We start from the raw sequence: 26,771 nt of genomic DNA, 5'->3' as shown, positions 1-26,771 counted from the left end.
AACTGCATTACCATTCATTTCCGACGCCTTGCCGTATTTCAGTTTCCTCAAGGCCTTCACCATTTCTTCTTGCTTCACCAAACCACTCTCCCTGACTCTCACTTCGCACACCACCCCGACCGAAACACCCTTCATCTACCACTCAATCATCAAACATATTCAACTATCTTTCAAAATACTGGCTTCATCTCCTCCCCACTCCATCACCACCTGCTATTACTTCCCCCCTTGCCCCCTTCACCGATGTTCCTATTAGTTCTGTCGTCTTTCTCACATTATTTACCTCCGTCCAAAACATCTTTTTATTCTCCGTAAAGTTTAATGATACTCTCTCACCCCAACTCTCATTTGCCCTCTCAACCCTTGCACCTTCCTCTTGACCTCCTGCCGTTTTCTCTTGCACATCTCGTAGTTATTTGCTCTCCTTCCTTGTAAGTACAATCCAAACGCCTCTCTTTTCTCTTTCACAAACAAAGTTTCTTCTTCATGCCACCGCTCATTACCCTTTATAATCTGCCCACCACTTTTGCATGCCAAATGCATCTCTTGCACATGCCATCATTCATTCCATTCCTCACCCACTCCCTCCACTTCATTTGCTCTCAGATTTTACCATTCTACACTCAATCTCTCCTGGTACTTCTTCACACAAGTGTCCTTTTCAAGCTTAATTACTCCCACCACTCTATGCTCTCCTACATTGTTCTTCCTTTTTTTTTTTTTTTTTTTTTCAAAACCTCTACAAATCTTCACCTTCGCCTCCACAAGATGGTGATCAAACATCCCTCTAGCTGCCCCTTTCAGCACATTTACATCCAAAAGTCTCACTTTTGCAACCCTATCAATTAATACGTAATCTAATAATGCCCTTTGACCATCTCTCCTACTCACATACGTATACTTGTGTATATCTCTCTTTTAAACCAGGTATTCCCAATCACCATTCTTTTTTCAGCACACAATTCCACAAGCTTTTCACGATTTCCATTCACAATGCTGAATACCCGATGCGCATCAATTATACCCTCAACTGCCACATTACTCACCTTAGTATTCAAATCACCCATCACTTATACCCGGTCTCGTGCACCAAAACTGCTGACATACTGCTCCCAAGATACTTGCCTCTCGTGATCTTCACATGACCAGGTGCATAGGCACCAATAATCTCCCATCTCTCTCTCCATCCACTTTCAGTTTTGCCCACATGAATCTAGAATTTACTTCCTTACGCTCTAACACACACCTACAACTCCTGCTTCAGGAGTAGTTCTACTCCTTCCTTTGCTCTTGTCCTCTCACCAACCCCTGACTTTACTCCCAAGACGTTTCCAAACCATTCTTCTCCTTGAGCTTCGTTTCACTCAGAGCCAAAACATCTATGTTTCTTTCCTCAAACATACCACCTATCCTTTCTTCTCATCTTGATTACATTCACAGACTATTAAGCCAAACCTGGAAGGGTATTATCAGAATCATTGGAAAGAAAAATGAACAAGTATCTCATCCCAATCAGCTGCAGAAGGCTAACGAATTAATCACGAAATGGGCTCATACCTCTAGCTATATAACATACTGCCACCAGAGACTAGGGATGTTTTTTTACAATAAATCCAAAGAAAGAGAAGATCTTACCCAGTTCATACTAAACATGCAACATGATGAATGTGATGTGCCATTCACTGAGTTTGACCTTGATGCAGCTCTAACCATGGGCAGGGGCACTGCCCCTGGTGTGGATGGTATCACTTACGACATCATTAGACTTCTAAGACGTGTACCTGGTGATCCATTATTAAAGCTGTACATAACATGAGTTATGCCACGGGTCATCTACCCTCCTCATGGACCAACACAGTCAACCTGATGAATCTCGTCCCATCTCCCTGACGAATCGTGTGTGCATAACATTTGCGAGGATGATGATCAGCAGACTTCTACATAGAATCAAAGACCATATGTCACCTAAGATTAATGGACAGATTACTACATAGAATCAAAGACCATATGTCACCTAAGATTAATGGACAGATTACTACATGGAATCAAAGACCATATGTCACCTAAGATTAATGGACAGATTACTACATAGAAGCAAAGACCATATGTCACCTAAGATTAATGGACAGATTACTACATGGAATCAAAGACCATATGTCACCTAAGATTAATGGACAGATTACTACATGGAATCAAAGACCATATGTCACCTAAGATTAATGGACAGATTACTACATGGAATCAAAGACCATATGTCACCTAAGATTAATGGACAGATTACTACATGGAATCAAAGACCATATGTCACCTAAGATTAATGGACAGATTACTACATGGAATCAAAGACCATATGTCACCTAAGATTAATGGACAGATTACTACATAGAATCAAAGACCATATGTCACCTAAGATTAATGGACAGATTACTACATAGAATCAAAGACCATATGTCACCTAAGATTAATGGACAGATTACTACATAGAATCAAAGACCATATGTCACCTAAGATTAATGGACAGATTACTACACAGAATCAAAGACCATATGTCACCTAAGATTAATGGACAGATTACTACACAGAATCAAAGACCATATGTCACCTAAGATTAATGGACAGATTACTACACAGAATCAAAGACCATATGTCACCTAAGATTAATGGACAGATTACTACATAGAATCAAAGACCATATGTCACCTAAGATTAATGGACAGATTACTACACAGAATCAAAGACCATATGTCACCAAATATTAATGGTTCCACACACGGCAAAAGTGAATACAACTGTATCACTACTTTCTTAACAGTTCATGGGAACAAAAAGGCACAAGTACACCACTTTCCTTGACCTAAAAGCTGCATTTGATATTGCCAATAGGAAAGTTATTTTATATGAGTTAGCAAGAATATATAGAGATGGCTGGCTCCTGCACTGAATACTCGGTTATCTCTCTAAGAGAGAGTCAACTATGTTGTTTCAAGACCACAAAGGTGAAGTTAAAGACATACTACTTGGCACTCCTCAAGGTGGAGTACTTAGCCCCTCTTAGTTCAGTGAACTAATCAATGCATTACTGAAATCGAATTCACAGTGTCCCAGAAATATCACTATTAGTCATGCTGATGCTATTCTTGTACATACCAAAACATATCGTGAAATGCAAACTATTCTTAACTACATACACACAGCCTGTGAAAGCCTTGGCTTTCTCATTTCTGCAGATAAAACTAAGGTCTTCAGTACACGAACTGGTAACGGCAGAAAGGACCACGATGAATGTACCTGGGATAGCAGCACAACACTGCAGGTGAGTGCAGGGAGTTTGTCACAGCTGCAGTTTGGAGACCTGCTTGACTAAGGGTGATGCACTACTCACACAGACTCGTGATGTACTGGTCAACGCCTGGGTTGCACTGAGAACACTTTCCTTTAGCTATTCAGTGTACACAAACATTACAAGACTGGCAATATAAACATGATGTGTGGCCTGTGAAGCGTGACAGACATCCAACCCGGCCCTGAGGTCGGTGACATGTTTGTGGCATATCTTAATGGCTTAGATGAAAGAAGAGCTTGGAAGTTGCCATCATAGTTCATTAAGATATACTAATTTTGATATGCGTTGATCTACATTGTCCAGGAAATGAGAGGTTGCGAAAGGTCTTCTTCTGGTCACGGAGACGTGAAATATAGGAACCTTAAAGGATGTCAGGTGGTGGGGAGAATTACAGTTACTTCATCTATGGTATGTCTTACCCTCGTGAACACGACCGTACATACGACCCTCTGGCGTTTCAACCACATCTCGAGGGTCAGGTCAGAGGCTAAGCCATCATACCCAGGAGTCAGGCCCTCGTCATGATACCGTTGTGCTTAAGATATATCTATACTAAAAACAGATACATCATTACCAATCATTTGTTTGACTCTCCTCGTTTCAGCCAGCTTTGTCAGGCTTTCGTAAACATATTCATATATAATTTTTTTTTTCCATTTCACATCTGTATTATTGGTATGCGACCACCTCGTACTTTTATAGTTCCTGTGTTAACGGTGAGGTGGTGGCCAGGTTCCTGTGTTAACGGTGAGGTGGTGGCCAGGTTCCTGTGTTAACGGTGAGGTGGTGGCCAGGTTCATGTGTTAACGGTGAGGTGGTGGCCAGGTTCCTGTGTTAACGGTGAGGTGGTGGCCAGGTTCCTGTGTTAACGGTGAGGTGGTGGCCAGGTTCATGTGTTAACGGTGAGGTGGTGGCCAGGTTCCTGTGTTAACGGTGAGGTGGTGGCCAGGTTCCTGTGTTAACGGTGAGGTGGTGGCCAGGTTCCTGTGTTAACGGTGAGGTGGTGGCCAGGTTCCTGTGTTAACGGTGAGGTGGTGGCCAGGTTCCTGTGTTAACGGTGAGGTGGTGGCCAGGTTCATGTGTTAACGGTGAGGTGGTGGCCAGGTTCATGTGTTAACGGTGAGGTGGTGGCCAGGTTCCTGTGTTAACGGTGAGGTGGTGGCCAGGTTCATGTGTTAACGGTGAGGTGGTGGTGGCCAGGTTCATGTGTTAACGGTGAGGTGGTGGCCAGGTTCATGTGTTAACGGTGAGGTGGTGGCCAGGTTCATGTGTTAACGGTGAGGTGGTGGCCAGGTTCCTGTGTTAACGGTGAGGTGGTGGCCAGGTTCATGTGTTAACGGTGAGGTGGTGGCCAGGTTCATGTGTTAACGGTGAGGTGGTGGTGGCCAGGTTCATGTGTTAACGGTGAGGTGGTGGCCAGGTTCATGTGTTAACGGTGAGGTGGTGGTGGCCAGGTTCATGTGTTAACGGTGAGGTGGTGGCCAGGTTCATGTGTTAACGGTGAGGTGGTGGCCAGGTTCATGTGTTAACGGTGAGGTGGTGGCCAGGTTCATGTGTTAACGGTGAGGTGGTGGTGGCCAGGTTCATGTGTTAACGGTGAGGTGGTGGCCAGGTTCATGTGTTAACGGTGAGGTGGTGGCCAGGTTCATGTGTTAACGGTGAGGTGGTGGCCAGGTTCCTGTGTTAACGGTGAGGTGGTGGCCAGGTTCATGTGTTAACGGTGAGGTGGTGGCCAGGTTCATGTGTTAACGGTGAGGTGGTGGCCAGGTTCATGTGTTAACGGTGAGGTGGTGGCCAGGTTCATGTGTTAACGGTGAGGTGGTGGCCAGGTTCATGTGTTAACGGTGAGGTGGTGGCCAGGTTCCTGTGTTAACGGTGAGGTGGTGGCCAGGTTCCTGTGTTAACGGTGAGGGTGGTGGCCAGGTTCATGTGTTAACGGTGAGGTGGTGGCCAGGTTCATGTGTTAACGGTGAGGTGGTGGCCAGGTTCATGTGTTAACGGTGAGGTGGTGGCCAGGTTCATGTGTTAACGGTGAGGTGGTGGCCAGGTTCCATGTGTTAACGGTGAGGTGGTGGCCAGGTTCATGTGTTAACGGTGAGGTGGTGGCCAGGTTCATGTGTTAACGGTGAGGTGGTGGCCAGGTTCATGTGTTAACGGTGAGGTGGTGGCCAGGTTCCTGTGTTAACGGTGAGGTGGTGGCCAGGTTCCTGTGTTAACGGTGAGGTGGTGGCCAGGTTCATGTGTTAACGGTGAGGTGGTGGCCAGGTTCATGTGTTAACGGTGAGGTGGTGGCCAGGTTCATGTGTTAACGGTGAGGTGGTGGCCAGGTTCCTGTGTTAACGGTGAGGTGGTGGTGGCCAGGTTCATGTGTTAACGGTGAGGTGGTGGCCAGGTTCATGTGTTAACGGTGAGGTGGTGGCCAGGTTCATGTGTTAACGGTGAGGTGGTGGCCAGGTTCATGTGTTAACGGTGAGGTGGTGGCCAGGTTCATGTGTTAACGGTGAGGTGGTGGCCAGGTTCATGTGTTAACGGTGAGGTGGTGGCCAGGTTCCTGTGTTAACGGTGAGGTGGTGGCCAGGTTCATGTGTTAACGGTGAGGTGGTGGCCAGGTTCCTGTGTTAACGGTGAGGTGGTGGCCAGGTTCATGTGTTAACGGTGAGGTGGTGGCCAGGTTCATGTGTTAACGGTGAGGTGGTGGCCAGGTTCATGTGTTAACGGTGAGGTGGTGGCCAGGTTCATGTGTTAACGGTGAGGTGGTGGCCAGGTTCATGTGTTAACGGTGAGGTGGTGGCCAGGTTCATGTGTTAACGGTGAGGTGGTGGCCAGGTTCATGTGTTAACGGTGAGGTGGTGGCCAGGTTCATGTGTTAACGGTGAGGTGGTGGCCAGGTTCATGTGTTAACGGTGAGGTGGTGGCCAGGTTCATGTGTTAACGGTGAGGTGGTGGCCAGGTTCATGTGTTAACGGTGAGGTGGTGGCCAGGTTCATGTGTTAACGGTGAGGTGGTGGCCAGGTTCCTGTGTTAACGGTGAGGTGGTGGCCAGGTTCATGTGTTAACGGTGAGGTGGTGGCCAGGTTCATGTGTTAACGGTGAGGTGGTGGCCAGGTTCATGTGTTAACGGTGAGGTGGTGGCCAGGTTCATGTGTTAACGGTGAGGTGGTGGCCAGGTTCATGTGTTAACGGTGAGGTGGTGGCCAGGTTCATGTGTTAACGGTGAGGTGGTGGCCAGGTTCATGTGTTAACGGTGAGGTGGTGGCCAGGTTCATGTGTTAACGGTGAGGTGGTGGCCAGGTTCATGTGTTAACGGTGAGGTGGTGGCCAGGTTCATGTGTTAACGGTGAGGTGGTGGCCAGGTTCATGTGTTAACGGTGAGGTGGTGGCCAGGTTCATGTGTTAACGGTGAGGTGGTGGCCAGGTTCATGTGTTAACGGTGAGGTGGTGGCCAGGTTCATGTGTTAACGGTGAGGTGGTGGCCAGGTTCATGTGTTAACGGTGAGGTGGTGGCCAGGTTCATGTGTTAACGGTGAGGTGGTGGCCAGGTTCCTGTGTTAACGGTGAGGTGGTGGCCAGGTTCATGTGTTAACGGTGAGGTGGTGGCCAGGTTCATGTGTTAACGGTGAGGTGGTGGCCAGGTTCATGTGTTAACGGTGAGGTGGTGGCCAGGTTCATGTGTTAACGGTGAGGTGGTGGCCAGGTTCCTGTGTTAACGGTGAGGTGGTGGCCAGGTTCATGTGTTAACGGTGAGGTGGTGGCCAGGTTCCTGTGTTAACGGTGAGGTGGTGGCCAGGTTCATGTGTTAACGGTGAGGTGGTGGCCAGGTTCTGTGTTAACGGTGAGGTGGTGGCCAGGTTCATGTGTTAACGGTGAGGTGGTGGCCAGGTTCATGTGTTAACGGTGAGGTGGTGGCCAGGTTCATGTGTTAACGGTGAGGTGGTGGCCAGGTTCATGTGTTAACGGTGAGGTGGTGGCCAGGTTCCTGTGTTAACGGTGAGGTGGTGGCCAGGTTCATGTGTTAACGGTGAGGTGGTGGCCAGGTTCATGTGTTAACGGTGAGGTGGTGGCCAGGTTCATGTGTTAACGGTGAGGTGGGTGGCCAGGTTCATGTGTTAACGGTGAGGTGGTGGCCAGGTTCATGTGTTAACGGTGAGGTGGTGGCCAGGTTCATGTGTTAACGGTGAGGTGGTGGCCAGGTTCATGTGTTAACGGTGAGGTGGTGGCCAGGTTCATGTGTTAACGGTGAGGTGGTGGCCAGGTTCATGTGTTAACGGTGAGGTGGTGGCCAGGTTCATGTGTTAACGGTGAGGTGGTGGCCAGGTTCATGTGTTAACGGTGAGGTGGTGGCCAGGTTCATGTGTTAACGGTGAGGTGGTGGCCAGGTTCATGTGTTAACGGTGAGGTGGTGGCCAGGTTCCTGTGTTTAACGGTGAGGTGGTGGCCAGGTTCATGTGTTAACGGTGAGGTGGTGGCCAGGTTCATGTGTTAACGGTGAGGTGGTGGCCAGGTTCATGTGTTAACGGTGAGGTGGTGGCCAGGTTCATGTGTTAACGGTGAGGTGGTGGCCAGGTTCATGTGTTAACGGTGAGGTGGTGGCCAGGTTCCTGTGTTAACGGTGAGGTGGTGGCCAGGTTCATGTGTTAACGGTGAGGTGGTGGCCAGGTTCATGTGTTAACGGTGAGGTGGTGGCCAGGTTCATGTGTTAACGGTGAGGTGGTGGCCAGGTTCATGTGTTAACGGTGAGGTGGTGGCCAGGTTCATGTGTTAACGGTGAGGTGGTGGCCAGGTTCATGTGTTAACGGTGAGGTGGTGGCCTGGTTCATGTGTTAACGGTGAGGTGGTGGCCAGGTTCATGTGTTAACGGTGAGGTGGTGGCCAGGTTCATGTGTTAACGGTGAGGTGGTGGCCAGGTTCATGTGTTAACGGTGAGGTGGTGGCCAGGTTCATGTGTTAACGGTGAGGTGGTGGCCAGGTTCATGTGTTAACGGTGAGGTGGTGGCCAGGTTCCTGTGTTAACGGTGAGGTGGTGGCCAGGTTCATGTGTTAACGGTGAGGTGGTGGCCAGGTTCATGTGTTAACGGTGAGGTGGTGGCCAGGTTCATGTGTTAACGGTGAGGTGGTGGCCAGGTTCATGTGTTAACGGTGAGGTGGTGGCCAGGTTCCTGTGTTAACGGTGAGGTGGTGGCCAGGTTCATGTGTTAACGGTGAGGTGGTGGCCAGGGTTCATGTGTTAACGGTGAGTGGGTGGCCAGGTTCATGTGTTACGGTGAGGTGGTGCCAGGTTCATGGTTAACGTGGGTGGTGGTGGCCAGGTTCATGTTGTTAACGGTGATGTGGTGGCCAGGATTCATGTGTTTAACGGTGAGGTGGTGCCAGGTTCCTGTGTTTAACCGGTGAGGTGGTGGGCCTCAGGTTCATTGTGTTAACGGTGAGGTGGTGGCCAGCGTTCATGTGTTAACGGTGAGGTGGTGGCCAGGTTCATGTGTTAACGGTGAGGTGGAGGTGGCCAGGTTCATGTTTAACGGTGAGGTGGTGGCAGGTCAGGTTAACGTAGGTGTGGCCAGATTCATGTGTTAACGGTGAGGTGGTTGGCCAGGTTCATGTGGTTTAACGGGTGAGGTGGTGGCCAGGTTCATGTGTTAACGGTGAGGTGGGTGGCCAGGTTCCTGTGTTTACGGTGAGGTGGTTGGCCAGTTTCTGTGTGTTAACGGTGAGGTGGTGGCCAGGTTCATGTGTTAACGGTGAGGTGGTGTGCCAGGTTCATGTGTTAACGGTGAGGGTGGCCAGGTTCAGTGTGTTAACGGTGAGGTGGTGGCCAGGTTCATGTGTTTAACGGTGAGGTGGTGGTGGCCCAGGTTGGCCAGGTTCCTGTGTTAACGGTGATGGTGGTGGCCAGGTTCATGTGTTAACGGTGAGGGTGGTGGCCAGGTTCATGTGTTAACGGTGAGGTGGTGGCCAGGTTCATGTGTTAACGGTGAGGTGGTGGCCAGGTTCCTGTGTTAACGGTGAGTGTGGTGGCCAGGTTCATGTGTTAACGGATGAGGTGGTGGCCAGGTTCATGTGTTAACGGTGAGGTGGTGGCCAGGTTCATGTGTTAACGGTGAGGTGGTGGCCAGGTTCATGTGTTAACGGTGAGGTGGTGGCCAGGTTCATGTGTAAACGGTGAGGGTGGGTGGCCAGGTTCATGTGTTAACGGTGAGGTGGTGGCCAGGTTCCATGTGATAACGGTGAGGTGGTGGCCAGGTTCCTGTTTAACGTGAGGTGGTGGCCAGGTTCATGGTTAACGGTGAGGTGGTGGCCAGGTTGCCTGTGTTTAACGGTGAGGTGGTGGCCAGGTTCATGTGTTAACGGTGAGGTGGTGGCCAGGTTCATGTGTTAACGGTGAGGTGGTGGCCAGGTTCATGTGTTAACGGTGAGGTGGGTGGCCAGGTTCATGTGTTAACGGTGAGGTGGTGGCCTGGTCATGTGTTAACGGTGAGGTGTGGCCAGGTTTCATGTGTTAACGGTGAGGTGGTGGCCAGGTTCCTGTGTTAACGGTGAGGTGGTGGCCAGGTTCATGTGTTAACGGTGAGGTGGTGGCCAGGTTCCTGTGTTAACGGTGAGGTGGTGGCCAGGTTCCTGTGTTAACGGTGAGGTGGTGGCCAGGTTCATGTGTTAACGGTGAGGTGGTGGCCAGGTTCATGTGTTAACGGTGAGGTGGTGGCCTGGTTCATGTGTTAACGGTGAGGTGGTGGCCAGGTTCATGTGTTAACGGTGAGGTGGTGGCCAGGTTCATGTGTTAACGGTGAGGTGGTGGCCAGGTTCATGTGTTAACGGTGAGGTGGTGGCCAGGTTCATGTGTTAACGGTGAGGTGGTGGCCAGGTTCATGTGTTAACGGTGAGGTGGTGGCCAGGTTCCTGTGTTAACGGTGAGGTGGTGGCCAGGTTCATGTGTTAACGGTGAGGTGGTGGCCTGGTTCATGTGTTAACGGTGAGGTGGTGGCCAGGTTCCTGTGTTAACGGTGAGGTGGTGGCCAGGTTGATGTGTTAACGGTGAGGTGGTGGCCAGGTTCATGTGTTAACGGTGAGGTGGTGGCCAGGTTCATGTGTTAACGGTGAGGTGGTGGCCAGGTTCATGTGTTAACGGTGAGGTGGTGGCCAGGTTCCTGTGTTAACGGTGAGGTGGTGGCCAGGTTCATGTGTTAACGGTGAGGTGGTGGCCAGGTTCCTGTGTTAACGGTGAGGTGGTGGCCAGGTTCCTGTGTTAACGGTGAGGTGGTGGCCAGGTTCCTGTGTTAACGGTGAGGTGGTGGCCAGGTTCATGTGTTAACGGTGAGGTGGTGGCCAGGTTCCTGTGTTAACGGTGAGGTGGTGGCCAGGTTCCTGTGTTAACGGTGAGGTGGTGGCCAGGTTCCTGTGTTAACGGTGAGGTGGTGGCCAGGTTCCTATGTTAACGGTGAGGTGGTGGCCAGGTTCCTGTGTTAACGGTGAGGTGGTGGCCAGGTTCCTGTGTTAACGGTGAGGTGGTGGCCAGGTTCATGTGTTAACGGTGAGGTGGTGGCCAGGTTTATGTGTTAACGGTGAGGTGGTGGTGGCCAGGTTCATGTGTTAACGGTGAGGTGGTGGCCAGGTTCATGTGTTAACGGTGAGGTGGTGATGGCCAGGTTCATGTGTTAACGGTGAGGTGGTGGCCAGGTTCATGTGTTAACGGTGAGGTGGTGGCCAGGTTCATGTGTTAACGGTGAGGTGGTGGCCAGGTTCATGTGTTAACGGTGAGGTGGTGGCCAGGTTCATGTGTTAACGGTGAGGTGGTGGCCAGGTTCATGTCATACCAAATTCCAGCTGTGACGAAGGGTCCTTCCTAGACGCCAGATAGTAAGAGATGTTACAGTCTTGGTTTGTTATATAGTATTGTAGCCTTTCCTTACAGCAGACGCATCTAGTGCATTCTTGAAGTAGATACAATAGCAGAATTTCCCGTCGATTTTCCTATACTATGTTTCTTTAGAATTATTCCTAAAAAGTATTTTTTTTGTTTTGCGTAAACTAAGACATACTACTTAGTACACATCTATATCTCTGGCCACACACTTTACAGTTTAGTAAGACATGTATAAGTATGTATTCTTATGTATCTACACTATTATACATCCTTATCTCTGACCACACACTTTACAGTTTAGTAAGACATGTATAAGTATGTATTCTTATGTATCTACACTAGTATACATCCTTATCTCTGACCACACACTTTACAGTTTAGTAAGACATGTATAAGTATGTATTCTTATGTATCTATACTAGTATACATCCTTATCTCTGACCACACACTTTACAGCTCAGTAAGACATGTATAAGTATGTATTCTTATGTATCTGTATTAGTATCCATCCATATCTCTGACCACACACTTTACAGTTTAGTAAGACATGTATAAGTATGTATTCTTATGTATCTATACTAGTATACATCCTTATCTCTGACCACACACTTTACAGTTTAGTAAGACATGTATAAGTATGTATTCTTATGTATCTGCACCAGTATCCATCCGAATCTCTGACCACACACTTTACAGTTTAGTAAGACATGTATAAGTATGTATTCTTATGTATCTATACTAGTATACATCCTTATCTCTGACCACACACTTTACAGTTTAGTAAGACATGTATAAGTATGTATTCTTATGTATCTGCACCAGTATCCATCCGAATCTCTGACCACACACTTTACAAGTCATGTAGTTAACATATCCAAACAGACTCGTGTACCATTGATAATTGTCGCTCAGCTAAACTCATAACAGTAACATCATGGTGTTGTCACCCACACTTGACCTACTGCTGTAACTCCCACACATCTGTTACTCCCTCTGTGATTACAGTTTGTAAACTTTGGTTGACCAGAGCTCTTTACCTGAGCTACGGTATCCACATTATGGTTTACCTGAGCTACGGTATCCACATTATGGTTTACCTGAGCTACGGAATCCATATCATGGTTTACCTGAGCTACGGTATCCACATTATGGTTTACCTGAGCTACGGAATCCATATCATGGTTTACCTGAGCTACGGTATCCACATTATGGTTTACCTGAGCTACGGTATCCACATTATGGTTTACCTGAGCTACGGTATCCACATTATGGTTTACCTGAGCTACGGAATCCATATCATGGTTTACCTGAGCTACGGTATCCACATTATGGTTTACCTGAGCTACGGTATCCACATTATGGTTTACCTGAGCTACGGTATCCACATTATGGTTTACCTGAGCTACGGAATCCATATCATGGTTTACCTGAGCTACGGTATCCACATTATGGTTTACCTGAGCTACGGTATCCACATTATGGTTTACCTGAGCTACGGTATCCTTTTTATGGTTTACCTGAGCTATGGTATCCACATAATGGTTTACCTGAGCTACGGTATCCACATTTTGGTTTACCTGAGCTACGGTATCCGCATTATGGTTTACCTGAGCTACGGAATCCATGTTATAGTTTACCTGAGCTACGGTATCCACATTATGGTTTGCCTGAGCTACGGTATCCACATTATGGTTTGCCTGAGCTACAGTATTCACATTATGGTTTATCTGAGCTAAGGTGTCCACTTTAGGTTTACCTGAGCTACGATATCCTTTTTATGGTTTACCTGAGCTACGGTATCCACTTTATGGTTTACCTGAGCTACGGTATCCACATTATGGTTTACCTGAGCTAAGGTGTCCACTTTACGGTTTACCTGAGCTACGGTATCCTTTTTATGGTTTACTAGAGCTACGGTATCCACTTTATGGTTTACCTGAGTTACGGTATCCATATTATGGTTTAACTGAGCTACGGTATCCACTTTATGGTTTACCTGAGCTACGGTATCCACATTGTGGTTTACCTGAGCTATGGTATCCACTTTATCAAGTTGTGGGAGACGTACGTGTATGATAATCCACAAGTTTACGTTCTCGTCTCAGGTTATATATGACAAGTACTGAGGATAGAGTCGTAGATGATACTGTCGTACTGAGGATAGAGTCGTAGGTGATACTGTCGTACTGAGGATAGAGTCGTAGCTGATACTGTCGTACTGAGGCTAGAGTCGTAGATGATACTGTCGTACTGAGGATAGAGACGTAGATGATACTGTCGCACTGAGCATAGAGTCGCTGCTGATACTGTCGTACTGAGGATAGAGTCGTAGCTGATACTGTCGTACTGAGGATAGAGTCGTAGCTGATACTGTGGTACTGAGGATAGAGTCGTAGCTGATACTGTCTTACTGAGGTTAGAGTCGTAGCTGATACTGTCGTACTGAGGATAGAGTCGTAGCTGATACTGTCATACTGAGGATAGAGCCGTAGATGATACTGTCGTACTGAGGATAGAGTCGTAGCTGATACTGTTTGTGGATGTTGCGTAGATGTACGACGAGTGGCGAACATTTCAGTGTGTAAGGCAGGCGGCTGCACAAGTTCATATTCTAATATTCTTTCTCTAGTATATGGGTATTTCTGTTCGTGTTGTGTTTTCTGTATGTGTATAGCCTTTCTCCCTTTATTTGTGACTTCCTTCGGCATGTTTAGCCTCGCAGACCCTTGCCTGGGTTAGTTTTATATCAAGTGTCATGAATAATGTAGGTGACGACGGACCATAACAAGACAGTTGGCAAATTTCTCCAGAAGCTTCAAGTTTGATACATATTAGTTGCTGGTGTTACCAGAGCCAGGCTGACCAAAACACCAGCTGGTGTAAATATTGAGTACAAACATGCAAGCTGGGCCACCATTGTTGGCGTCGGCCTGTTGGTCTAGGGGTATGATTCTCGCTTCGGGTGCGAGAGGTCCCGGGTTCAACTCCCGGACAGGCCCGATCTTCTTTTGTCCGGCAGCATCGGTAAGAAGTGAATCTTTCATTACACTCGGCACGCGAGGGAATGTCAGCAACATGGAGAGGCCAGGGGAAAAGTTAATACCATTGAATATGTTCTGGTCCAAATCACAGGGACCAATGAGACGTGAAGAGGACGAAACAGAATGGTAGGCAGTGCTCGAGATAGGTGGATATATTGTCATTAATAATGATGATATGTACTGACTACGTTGTATTTATATGTTTTAGTAGTATTGTACAGCCTTCAAGAATTATACTCGGAAATACATCGTAGCTGGGAGGTTCTGGGACAACACGGAACAATATTGATCCTAGGTATTGGAAAAATGATTTCATTTAAAATATGATTGAACAGAGACTTACATATTCGAGTTAACATAATTTTGACGAATCGAATTACAATTGATCTACATTGTACGTCCAATAAGTTTAAGGGTTACCTATATGGAATATTACCCAAACTAGTATTTTGATAAAGAAGCATCAGTGGGTCAGTGGCCGTGATCGTATAGTGGTTAGTACATTGCGTTGTGGCCGCAATAACCCAGGTTCGAATCCTGGTCACGGCAGAAAGGTCCGCGTCCCCACTATTTTTAGATTGTTACTACATTCCAAATGGGATTTCGGTTTATGTTGTCGGAGAACACGTCAAGGATCACACGGTCGTGCTCAAGCGTCGTAGCGTTGTGGTGAAGAGGTTATGCACACAGCACGGTAATGTAGGTTAGGATCTAACAGCACGGTAATGTAGGCGAGGATCTAACAGCACGGTAATGTAGGCTAGGATCTAAGATGTTAACATTCGTGTCTCTAGAAAGTGTTTGAGGGTCTTCATGGCTTTTGTCAGTTAGCGGAAACCTTTGCTGTAACATTCTTAATATGGCCGATGAACGTTGACTGAAAGAGGGCGATGTAGATGGTCACGCATGCGTATATTGGCTGAGATTTCGACGGTTTGTTTTGTATGCCCAAGTTTTCACATTAAGCAAAGTATGTTGAACTTGTTGTTGTTGTGGAACCAGAGAGCCAGGCTGTTAGAATACTTTCTGTAATTCTACGTGGATCAGTGATCATCAGGGAGACGTTGTGCTGGTCACCAGTAACATTGTTTATAAGCAGGTCATTCTGAAAGCCTTACATCTCCAGTCACACGTAGCACTAGACCCCTTCAGTACGATCACTTGACTCCTTGAGTGCGACTTATCTGAGGACGATGAATGCTCCTTAAGCGTGACGACTCTATCTTTCAGTCCGATGAGAACCCCATGAATGCAATGAATTAATCTCTCTGTGCTCAAGGTTGAATCATCACTCAAGAGGTTAAGCTGTCCCACTGAAGAGGATAAGTGATGCTCAGACGATAAGATGTCGTACTGAAGAGGTCAAGTTATGGTACTCAAGGGATTAAAGACGAAGAAAATAAAAACTTTTGGGCCCGTCCGGGATTTGAACCCGGGACCTCCTGCACCCAAAGCAGGAATCATACCCCTAGACCAACGGGCCAGCTGTATGTGGAGGGTGAACGTTGGCTGGATTATTGTCGTGTTTCTGTTTAACGTATGAAGAGCTGTTGGCTCTGGGATAATGGTGTTTATGTTAAATGTCTCTGAGTCTTTACTTGTGATATATATATATATATATATATATATATATATATATATATATATATATATATATATATATATATATATATATATATATATATATATGCTGGATACCTGGCGTCAGACCCTCACGCTGTTTATTGTCAACTATTGATTCATGATGGTGGTCTACAATAACATGGTCTGTGACTAGCCCTTATCTTGTGATGACATAGGCTTCTTATCCATATGTGTGTGTGTGTGGAAGATCATTAACCCAGGATCCATACCGCACATGTAGAACGCCAGGTGTACAGCCCGTTGTTGCTGGTTGGTTATTTGTGTTGCAGTCCTATTTCGACCTCCAGGGTCATAATGCCATCAGCGTCCACCAACAGGCGGGCAAGATGCAGTAGTTCCCTGACCACACACGCTCTCACTGCGGATACACACCAAGAATCATTCTGAAACATAGCCTCAAAGATAACGCTTGTGGTTCCTGAATATTACGAGATGTCACAACCTGCAGCTTGGGTAACACTCCTAGATGTCACAACCAGCGTCCTGGGTGACACTTCTAGATCTGTCACAACCAGCATCCTGGGTGACACTTTTAGATCTAACTGTCACAACCAGCATCCTGGGTGACAATACTAGATCTAACTGTCACAACCAGCATCCTGGTTGACACTCCTAGATATAATTGTCACAACCAGCATCCTGGGTGACACTCCTAGATCTAACTGTCACAACCAGCATCCTGGTTGACACCCCTAGATATAATTGTCACAACCAGCATCCTGGGTGACACTCCTAGAGCTGTCACAACCAGCATCCTGGGTGACACTCCTAAATCTCTCACAACCAGCATCTTGGGTGACACTTAGAGTAATGACGGTGAGGAAATAACGAGTAACAACAAAATCGTTTGTATTGCGTGATGTATTTAGGAGTGTTGTAGCTCGGGGCAAGGAGCTACTGCAGGTTCGAAGTAACAGTAAGAAGGTGAAGTGGGTGTAGTGAGGAGAGGAGTGATAGAGTCCCGCGATGCTGATGTAGATGCATTAGAAGAAGCAAGAACCCATGGAAGAGTTGCTAGGCTATCAAGTCTTCATGGAGCTTCTGGAAGTGTGGCACGTAGTCAGTGAGTGGCAGCCGGTGTTCATGGTTGTGGTGCAGTGATGCCACGGCCAGAGGTCTCGATGAGTTTCATCTGCTTTTCGAGAAGGGCGGAGGCGGTGTCCCACGTAAGACCCGCCGAATGTGAATATCAGAGATGATACACCGCAAGGAAACCTGCCAGGAAGATGAGACATCGGAAGTCACATGATAGACTCCTGTTCATGGAGGAGTCTTCCTAGTCACTGACGTCACATGGCCAAGACTTACGTCGCCTCCCGGCGCGCTTGTACTCTGATTGAGTTGCATTCTGTAAATCCCAAGATTTAGATTTAAGGGTGGCCGCGTCAGGTCAGTCAGGCGGTGCTCGAGAGTTGAGACGGTTATCACGGGAGATGTATGCCACGTTGGCTGGTGAAGACCAGGTGAAAGCAGGACTTGCGTCATCACGGGTCTTGTCAGGGTCGAAGGTCTCAAGCATTGACTTTGTACTGTAGTCTTCTGTGAGGAGGAGAAGGGTGGGGGGAGGGACTCATAACTGGTATCCCATGTGGGGGAATTAATTGCATATGGTTCAGTGTTCAGGCGCCGCAGCTACGTGGGGATAGGTCAGGTCAGGTCAGGTCAGGTCAGTTGTTTAATGCGATAGTTAAAGCAGCGCCTCCTGATTAATGTCGCCACCCAGCACAACGTAGCTCTCCTTCCCCGTCCTTGTATTTTTCTCCTGAGATGAACACTTGGAAGATGATAACGTAGGAGTCCCACAGGGGAGGATCTTCAGGTGTAGCAACAGACAAAGTGAGATGCCAAAGTCCCAAGGTTCTACAGCAGAAGACAGAGAGGAGATACATGTGTCCTGTTACTGTGCTGCCGGGGAGGTAGGTGAGGGCTGGTTACTGCAGGGAGGAGAGGCGTTGTTGAGATCCTGTAGGAACTGCGATAGACAGAATCATTTGGGAACTCCTGGAGAAGCAGGCTGGACCTGCAGGATTACGACAGCAGGAGTCAAGGTTGGTTAACCATTTCTGAACGTCTCTGTCAACTCCAGGGGTCACCAGGTTAGCAGTAGTGTCACTGTTATGCTTCATGTATGTTTGGTGAAGGAACTGAGGGCATACGGAAACACGAGGAACAATAACATCAGTGCTTTATGGGGTAATGTACATATGTTGCCCAGGATAAGATACTTCGAGAGATCCGAGCTTACTATTAGAAGGTGAGTAGAGTTGTTTTAATGAGGCCAGGACTGAGTCGCAGTGCTGATGCAAGTGAAAAAGGTGAGACCGGGGCCCTTGGGTGAGATGTGTGGCTGCTAAGTCTTAGTGGAGCCTCTATGCGAGGAAGATGTAACGTGGCTGTTATTGCTTGTGCTGCTGGAGTACAGCGGACTTGGCTGTAGGTACTGTACTCTCAAGTGCTTCTCGAGACGTGCGAAGGCGGTGTCCCACGTGTGTCCTGCCGAAAGTGGCTGTCGGAGATGAGACGACACAGAGAAACCTGCCGGGAATATGAAACGTCAGAAGTTACATATACTGACCACGAGGCGTGTACCATGATCACTGAACACGAGGCGTGTACCATGATCACTGAACACCAGGCGTGTACCATGCTCACTGAACACGAGGCGTGTACTATGATCACTGAACACGAGGCGTGTACCATAATCAACGAACATGAGGTGTGTACCATTATCACTGAAGACGAGGCGTGTACCATGATCACTGAACACCAGGCGTGTACCATGCTCACTGAACACGAGGCGTGTACTATGATCACTGAACACGAGGCGTGTACCATAATCAACGAACATGAGGTGTGTACCATGATCACTGAAGACGAGGCGTGTACCATGATCACTGAACACCAGGCGTGTACCATGCTCACTGAACACGAGGCGTGTACTATGATCACTGAACACGAGGCGTGTACCATAATCAACGAACATGAGGTGTGTACCATGATCACTGAAGACGAGGCGTGTACCATGATCACTGAACACCAGGCGTGTACCATGATCAATGAACACGAGGCGTGTACCATGATCACTGAACACCAGGCGTGTACCATGATCACTGAGCATGAAAGGGTTAACCACGATATCTCAACACAAGGCGTGCACCACAGTACTGAATACGAGGCGTGTACCACAATCACTGAACACGAGGCGTGTACTATGATCACTGAACACGAGGCGGGTACCATGATCATGAACATGAGGCGTGTACCACAATCACTGAACACCAGGCGTGTACCATGATCACTGGACACCAGGCGTGTACCATGATCACTGAACACGAGGCGGGTACCATGATCATGAACATGAGGCGTGTACCACAATCACTGAACACCAGGCGTGTACCATGATCACTGAACACCAGGCGTGTACCATGATCACTGAACACCAGGCGTGTACCATGATCACTGAACACCAGGCGTGTACCATGATCACTGAACACCAGGCGTGTACCATGATCACTGAACACGAGGCGTGTACCATGATCACTGAACACGAGGCGGGTACCATGATCATGAACATGAGGCGTGTACCACAATCACTGAACACCAGGCGTGTACCATGATCACTGAACACCAGGCGTGTACCATGATCACTGAACACCAGGCGTGTACCATGATCACTGAGCATGAAAGGGTTAACCACGATATCTCAACACAAGGCGTGCACCACGGTACTGAATACGAGGCGTGTACCACAATCACTGAACACGAGGCGTGTACTATGATCACTGAACACGAGGCGTGTACCATGATCAATGAACATGAGGCGTATACCATGATCACTGAAGACGAGGCGTGTACCATGATTACTGAACACGAGGCATGTAACATGATCACTGAACACGAGGCGTGTACTATGATCACTGAACACGAGGCGTGTACCATGATCAATGAACATGAGGCGTATACCATGATCACTGAAGACGAGGCGTGTACCATGATTACTGAACACCAGGCGTGTACCATGATCACTGAACACGAGGCGTGTACCATGATTACTGAACACGATGCGTGTACCATGATCACTGAAGACGAGGCGTGTACCATAATCAACGAACATGAGGTGTGTACCATGATCACTGAAGACGAGGCGTGTACCATGATCACTGAACACGAGGCGTGTACCATGATCAATGAACACGAGGCGTGTACCATGATCAATGAACACGAGGCGTGTACCATGATCAATGAACACGAGGCGTGTACCATGATTACTGACCACGAGGCGTGTACCATGATCAATGAACACGAGGCGTGTACCATGATCAATGAACACGAGGCGTGTACCATGATCAATGAACACGAGGCGTGTAATATGATCACTGACCACGAGGCGTGTACCATGATCTCTGAACACGAGGCGTGTACCATGATCAATGAACACGAGGCGTGTACCATGATCACTGAACACGAGGCGTGTAATATGATCACTGAACGCGAGGGGTGTATCACGATCACCGAACACAGAGAATAACTGATAGAGAAAAAGAAAAGCATGACGTGCAGGTAGCCAGCAGGAAACTGTGTCTCAAAACGTTTCTTGGGCCTGTCCGGGAGTTGAACCCGGGACCTCTCGCACCCTAAGCGAGAATCATACCCCTAGACCAACAGGCCGCTGTTGTGTGTGATACAAAAATGGTAATTGATAACACCTCTTTCATTATTAGAGATAACTTGCAGATACAGTTATTTATGATAGTCTTTGTGATATGTGTATAGAATATGTTTACACTGGGGAGAAAAATAGATATGCAGTACTAAAGAAGTGAACGGGATTTATACTTTCCGAGGGTGGAGAGAGAGAGAGAGAGAGAGAGAGAGAGAGAGAGAGAGAGAGAGAGAGAGAGAGAGGAGGGGGATTCAGGGGAAACATTTACAATATTGTGTTGTAGATGGAGACTCCTGAACACACCCCCCCCATCATTGTAGATGAAGACTATTGAATACAACCCTCCATCATTGTAGATGAAGGCTCCTGAACACAACCCCCCATCATTGTAGATGAAGACTATTGAACACAACCCTCCATCATTGTAGATGAAGACTATTGAACACAACCCTCCATCATTGCAGATGAAGACTATTGAACACAACCCCCCATCATTGTAGATGAAGACTATTGAACACAACCCTCCATCATTGTAGATGAAGACTATTGAACACAACCCTCCATCATTGTAGATGAAGACTATTGAACACAACCCTCCATCATTGTAGATGAAGACTATTGAACACAACCCTCCATCATTGTAGATGAAGACTATTGAACACAACCCTCCATCATTGTAGATGGAGACTCCTGAACACACCCCCCCCCATCATTGTAGATGAAGACTATTGAATACAACCCTCCATCATTGTAGATGAAGGCTCCTGAACACAACCCTCCATCATTGTAGATGAAGACTATTGAACACAACTCTCCATCATTGTAGATGAAGACTATTGAACACAACCCTCCATCATTGTAGATGGAGACTCCTGAACACAACGCTCCATCATTGTAGATGAAGACTATTGAACACAACCCTCCATCATTGTAGATGAAGACTATTGAACACAACTCTTCATCATTGTAGATGAAGACTATTGAACACAACTCTTCATCATTGTAGATGAAGACTATTGAACACAACTCTCCATCATTGTAGATGAAGACTATTGAACACAACCCTCCATCATTGTAGATGAAGACTATTGAACACAACCCTCCATCATTGTAGATGAAGACTATTGAACACAACCCTCCATCATTGTAGATGAAGACTATTGAACACAACCCTCCATCATTGTAGATGAAGACTATTGAACACAACCCTCCATCATTGTAGATGAAGACTATTGAACACAACCCTCCATCATTGTAGATGAAGACTATTTAACACAACCCTCCATCATTGTAGATGAAGACTATTTAACACAACCCTCCATCATTGTAGGTGAAGGTTCCTGAACGCCAGAAATTTAATGTTCTCTCCACATGACACGTAAGTTATACATATCTGGCATAATGATGTTTACATTATCATCTTCTCTCGTGTTGTCCTGGTGGGTGCAGTTACCTACAGGGAAGAAGGGATCTTCTGGTCCCCGCCTGACTGGAAGGTTAGTTGGCCCGTAATTTCAGACTTGCTTTTTCAGGTCCTTTATCCTTCTCCAGACTTCTCTCGAAGGAGATAACACTTAGTACACTTACTGTGTACTGTATATTGGAACATTTCATATTGTTCCTTCTATGAACATTCCATGTGCGTCTTTTATGAACATTCCATGTGCGTCTTATATGAACATTCCATGTGCGTCTTATATGAACATTCCATGTGCGTCTTATATGAACATTCCATGTGCGTCTTATATGAATACTCCATGTGCGTCTTATATGAACATTCCATGTGCGTCTTATATGAACATTCCATGTGCGTCTTATATGAACATTCCATGTGCGTCTTATATGAACATTCCATGTGCGTCTTATATGAACATTCCATGTGCGTCTTATATGAACATTCCATGTGCGTCTTATATGAATACTCCATGTGCGTCTTATATGAATACTCCATGTGCGTCTTATATGAATACTCCATGTGCGTCTTATATGAACATTCCATGTGCGTCTTATATGAATACTCCATGTGCGTCTTATATGAATACTCCATGTGCGTCTTATATGAACATTCCATGTGCGTCTTATATGAACATTCATGTGCGTCTTATATGAATACTCCATGTGCGTCTTATATGAACATTCCATGTGCGTCTTATATGAATACTCCATGTGCGTCTTATATGAATACTCCATGTGCGTCTTATATGAACATTCCATGTGCGTCTTATATGAATACTCCATGTGCGTCTTATATGAACATTCATGTGCGTCTTATATGAATACTCCATGTGCGTCTTATATGAATACTCCATGTGCGTCTTATATGAACATTCCATGTGCGTCTTATATGAACATTCCATGTGCGTCTTATATGAACATTCCATGTGCGTCTTATATGAATACTCCATGTGCGTCTTATATGAACATTCATGTGCGTCTTATATGAACATTCCATGTGCGTCTTATATGAATACTCCATGTGCGTCTTATATGAACATTCATGTGCGTCTTATATGAACATTCATGTGCGTCTTATATGAATACTCCATGTGCGTCTTATATGAATACTCCATGTGCGTCTTATATGAACATTCCATGTGCGTCTTATATGAACATTCCATGTGCGTCTTATATGAACATTCCATGTGCGTCTTATATGAACATTCATGTGCGTCTTATATGAATACTCCATGTGCGTCTTATATGAACATTCCATGTGCGTCTTATATGAACATTCCATGTGCGTCTTATATGAATACTCCATGTGCGTCTTATATGAATACTCCATGTGCGTCTTATATGAACATTCCATGTGCGTCTTATATGAACATTCCATGTGCGTCTTATATGAACATTCATGTGCGTCTTATATGAATACTCCATGTGCGTCTTATATGAATACTCCATGTGCGTCTTATATGAACATTCCATGTGCGTCTTATATGAACATTCATGTGCGTCTTATATGAATACTCCATGTGCGTCTTATATGAATACTCCATGTGCGTCTTATATGAACATTCCATGTGCGTCTTATATGAACATTCATGTGCGTCTTATATGAATACTCCATGTGCGTCTTATATGAACATTCCATGTGCGTCTTATATGAACATTCCATGTGCGTCTTATATGAACATTCCATGTGCGTCTTATATGAATACTCCATGTGCGTCTTATATGAACATTCCATGTGCGTCTTATATGAATACTCCATGTGCGTCTTATATGAACATTCATGTGCGTCTTATATGAACATTCCATGTGCGTCTTATATGAATACTCCATGTGCGTCTTATATGAATACTCCATGTGCGTCTTATATGAACATTCATGTGCGTCTTATATGAACATTCCATGTGCGTCTTATATGAACATTCCATGTGCGTCTTATATGAACATTCATGTGCGTCTTATATGAACATTCCATGTGCGTCTTATATGAACATTCATGTGCGTCTTATATGAATACTCCATGTGCGTCTTATATGAACATTCATGTGCGTCTTATATGAACATTCATGTGCGTCTTATATGAACATTCCATGTGCGTCTTATATGAATACTCCATGTGCGTCTTATATGAATACTCCATGTGCGTCTTATATGAACATTCATGTGCGTCTTATATGAACATTCCATGTGCGTCTTATATGAATACTCCATGTGCGTCTTATATGAATACTCCATGTGCGTCTTATATGAACATTCATGTGCGTCTTATATGAACATTCCATGTGCGTCTTATATGAACATTCCATGTGCGTCTTATATGAACATTCCATGTGCGTCTTATATGAACATTCCATGTGCGTCTTATATGAACATTCCATGTGCGTCTTATATGAATACTCCATGTGCGTCTTATATGAACATTCATGTGCGTCTTATATGAACATTCATGTGCGTCTTATATGAACATTCATGTGCGTCTTATATGAACATTCATGTGCGTCTTATATGAATACTCCATGTGCGTCTTATATGAACATTCATGTGCGTCTTATATGAACATTCCATGTGCGTCTTATATGAACATTCATGTGCGTCTTATATGAACATTCATGTGCGTCTTATATGAATACTCCATGTGCGTCTTATATGAATACTCCATGTGCGTCTTATATGAACATTCCATGTGCGTCTTATATGAACATTCATGTGCGTCTTATATGAACATTCCATGTGCGTCTTATATGAACATTCATGTGCGTCTTATATGAACATTCATGTGCGTCTTATATGAACATTCATGTGCGTCTTATATGAATACTCCATGTGCGTCTTATATGAACATTCATGTGCGTCTTATATGAACATTCATGTGCGTCTTATATGAATACTCCATGTGCGTCTTATATGAATACTCCATGTGCGTCTTATATGAATACTCCATGTGCGTCTTATATGAACATTCATGTGCGTCTTATATGAACATTCCATGTGCGTCTTATATGAACATTCCATGTGCGTCTTATATGAACATTCCATGTGCGTCTTATATGAATACTCCATGTGCGTCTTATATGAACATTCATGTGCGTCTTATATGAATACTCCATGTGCGTCTTATATGAATACTCCATGTGCGTCTTATATGAACATTCATGTGCGTCTTATATGAACATTCCATGTGCGTCTTATATGAACATTCATGTGCGTCTTATATGAACATTCATGTGCGTCTTATATGAACATTCATGTGCGTCTTATATGAACATTCATGTGCGTCTTATATGAATACTCCATGTGCGTCTTATATGAACATTCATGTGCGTCTTATATGAATACTCCATGTGCGTCTTATATGAACATTCATGTGCGTCTTATATGAATACTCCATGTGCGTCTTATATGAACATTCATGTGCGTCTTATATGAACATTCCATGTGCGTCTTATATGAACATTCCATGTGCGTCTTATATGAATACTCCATGTGCGTCTTATATGAACATTCCATGTGCGTCTTATATGAACATTCCATGTGCGTCTTATATGAACATTCATGTGCGTCTTATATGAATACTCCATGTGCGTCTTATATGAACATTCCATGTGCGTCTTATATGAACATTCATGTGCGTCTTATATGAATACTCCATGTGCGTCTTATATGAACATTCATGTGCGTCTTATATGAATACTCCATGTGCGTCTTATATGAATACTCCATGTGCGTCTTATATGAACATTCATGTGCGTCTTATATGAACATTCATGTGCGTCTTATATGAACATTCCATGTGCGTCTTATATGAACATTCCATGTGCGTCTTATATGAACATTCCATGTGCGTCTTATATGAATACTCCATGTGCGTCTTATATGAATACTCCATGTGCGTCTTATATGAACATTCCATGTGCGTCTTATATGAATACTCCATGTGCGTCTTATATGAACATTCATGTGCGTCTTATATGAACATTCATGTGCGTCTTATATGAACATTCCATGTGCGTCTTATATGAACATTCCATGTGCGTCTTATATGAACATTCCATGTGCGTCTTATATGAATACTCCATGTGCGTCTTATATGAATACTCCATGTGCGTCTTATATGAACATTCATGTGCGTCTTATATGAACATTCCATGTGCGTCTTATATGAACATTCATGTGCGTCTTATATGAATACTCCATGTGCGTCTTATATGAACATTCATGTGCGTCTTATATGAATACTCCATGTGCGTCTTATATGAACATTCCATGTGCGTCTTATATGAACATTCCATGTGCGTCTTATATGAATACTCCATGTGCGTCTTATATGAACATTCATGTGCGTCTTATATGAATACTCCATGTGCGTCTTATATGAACATTCATGTGCGTCTTATATGAACATTCATGTGCGTCTTATATGAATACTCCATGTGCGTCTTATATGAATACTCCATGTGCGTCTTATATGAACATTCCATGTGCGTCTTATATGAACATTCCATGTGCGTCTTATATGAATACTCCATGTGCGTCTTATATGAACATTCCATGTGCGTCTTATATGAACATTCATGTGCGTCTTATATGAACATTCATGTGCGTCTTATATGAACATTCCATGTGCGTCTTATATGAACATTCCATGTGCGTCTTATATGAACATTCCATGTGCGTCTTATATGAACATTCATGTGCGTCTTATATGAACATTCCATGTGCGTCTTATATGAATACTCCATGTGCGTCTTATATGAACATTCCATGTGCGTCTTA

At 45.5% G+C, this 26,771-nt stretch overlaps 1 long non-coding RNA gene and 4 other non-coding genes across 5 annotated transcripts in view; 3 read left to right on the top strand and 2 right to left on the bottom strand.

Annotated features, from left to right (window-relative positions):
• LOC139749682 (uncharacterized) overlaps positions 1-26,771 on the top strand; it is a 92,575-nt gene that overhangs the window by 15,839 nt on the left and 49,965 nt on the right. The gene's annotated exons all lie outside the window — the stretch shown is intronic.
• On the top strand, positions 14,126-14,197 carry TRNAP-CGG (transfer RNA proline (anticodon CGG)). The gene has a single exon. It is a non-coding gene; the product is annotated as a tRNA-Pro (tRNA).
• On the top strand, positions 14,717-14,788 carry TRNAH-GUG (transfer RNA histidin (anticodon GUG)). The gene has a single exon. It is a non-coding gene; the product is annotated as a tRNA-His (tRNA).
• TRNAP-UGG (transfer RNA proline (anticodon UGG)) lies at positions 15,651-15,722 on the bottom strand. The gene has a single exon. It is a non-coding gene; the product is annotated as a tRNA-Pro (tRNA).
• Positions 20,480-20,551, bottom strand: TRNAP-AGG (transfer RNA proline (anticodon AGG)). The gene has a single exon. It is a non-coding gene; the product is annotated as a tRNA-Pro (tRNA).

Source organism: Panulirus ornatus, chromosome 8 (assembly GCF_036320965.1).
Source record: "Panulirus ornatus isolate Po-2019 chromosome 8, ASM3632096v1, whole genome shotgun sequence".
Taxonomy (NCBI): domain Eukaryota; kingdom Metazoa; phylum Arthropoda; class Malacostraca; order Decapoda; family Palinuridae; genus Panulirus; species Panulirus ornatus.
The sequence above is the reverse complement of the archived record's forward strand: the minus strand, read 5'-3'. Positions and strand labels throughout refer to the sequence as shown.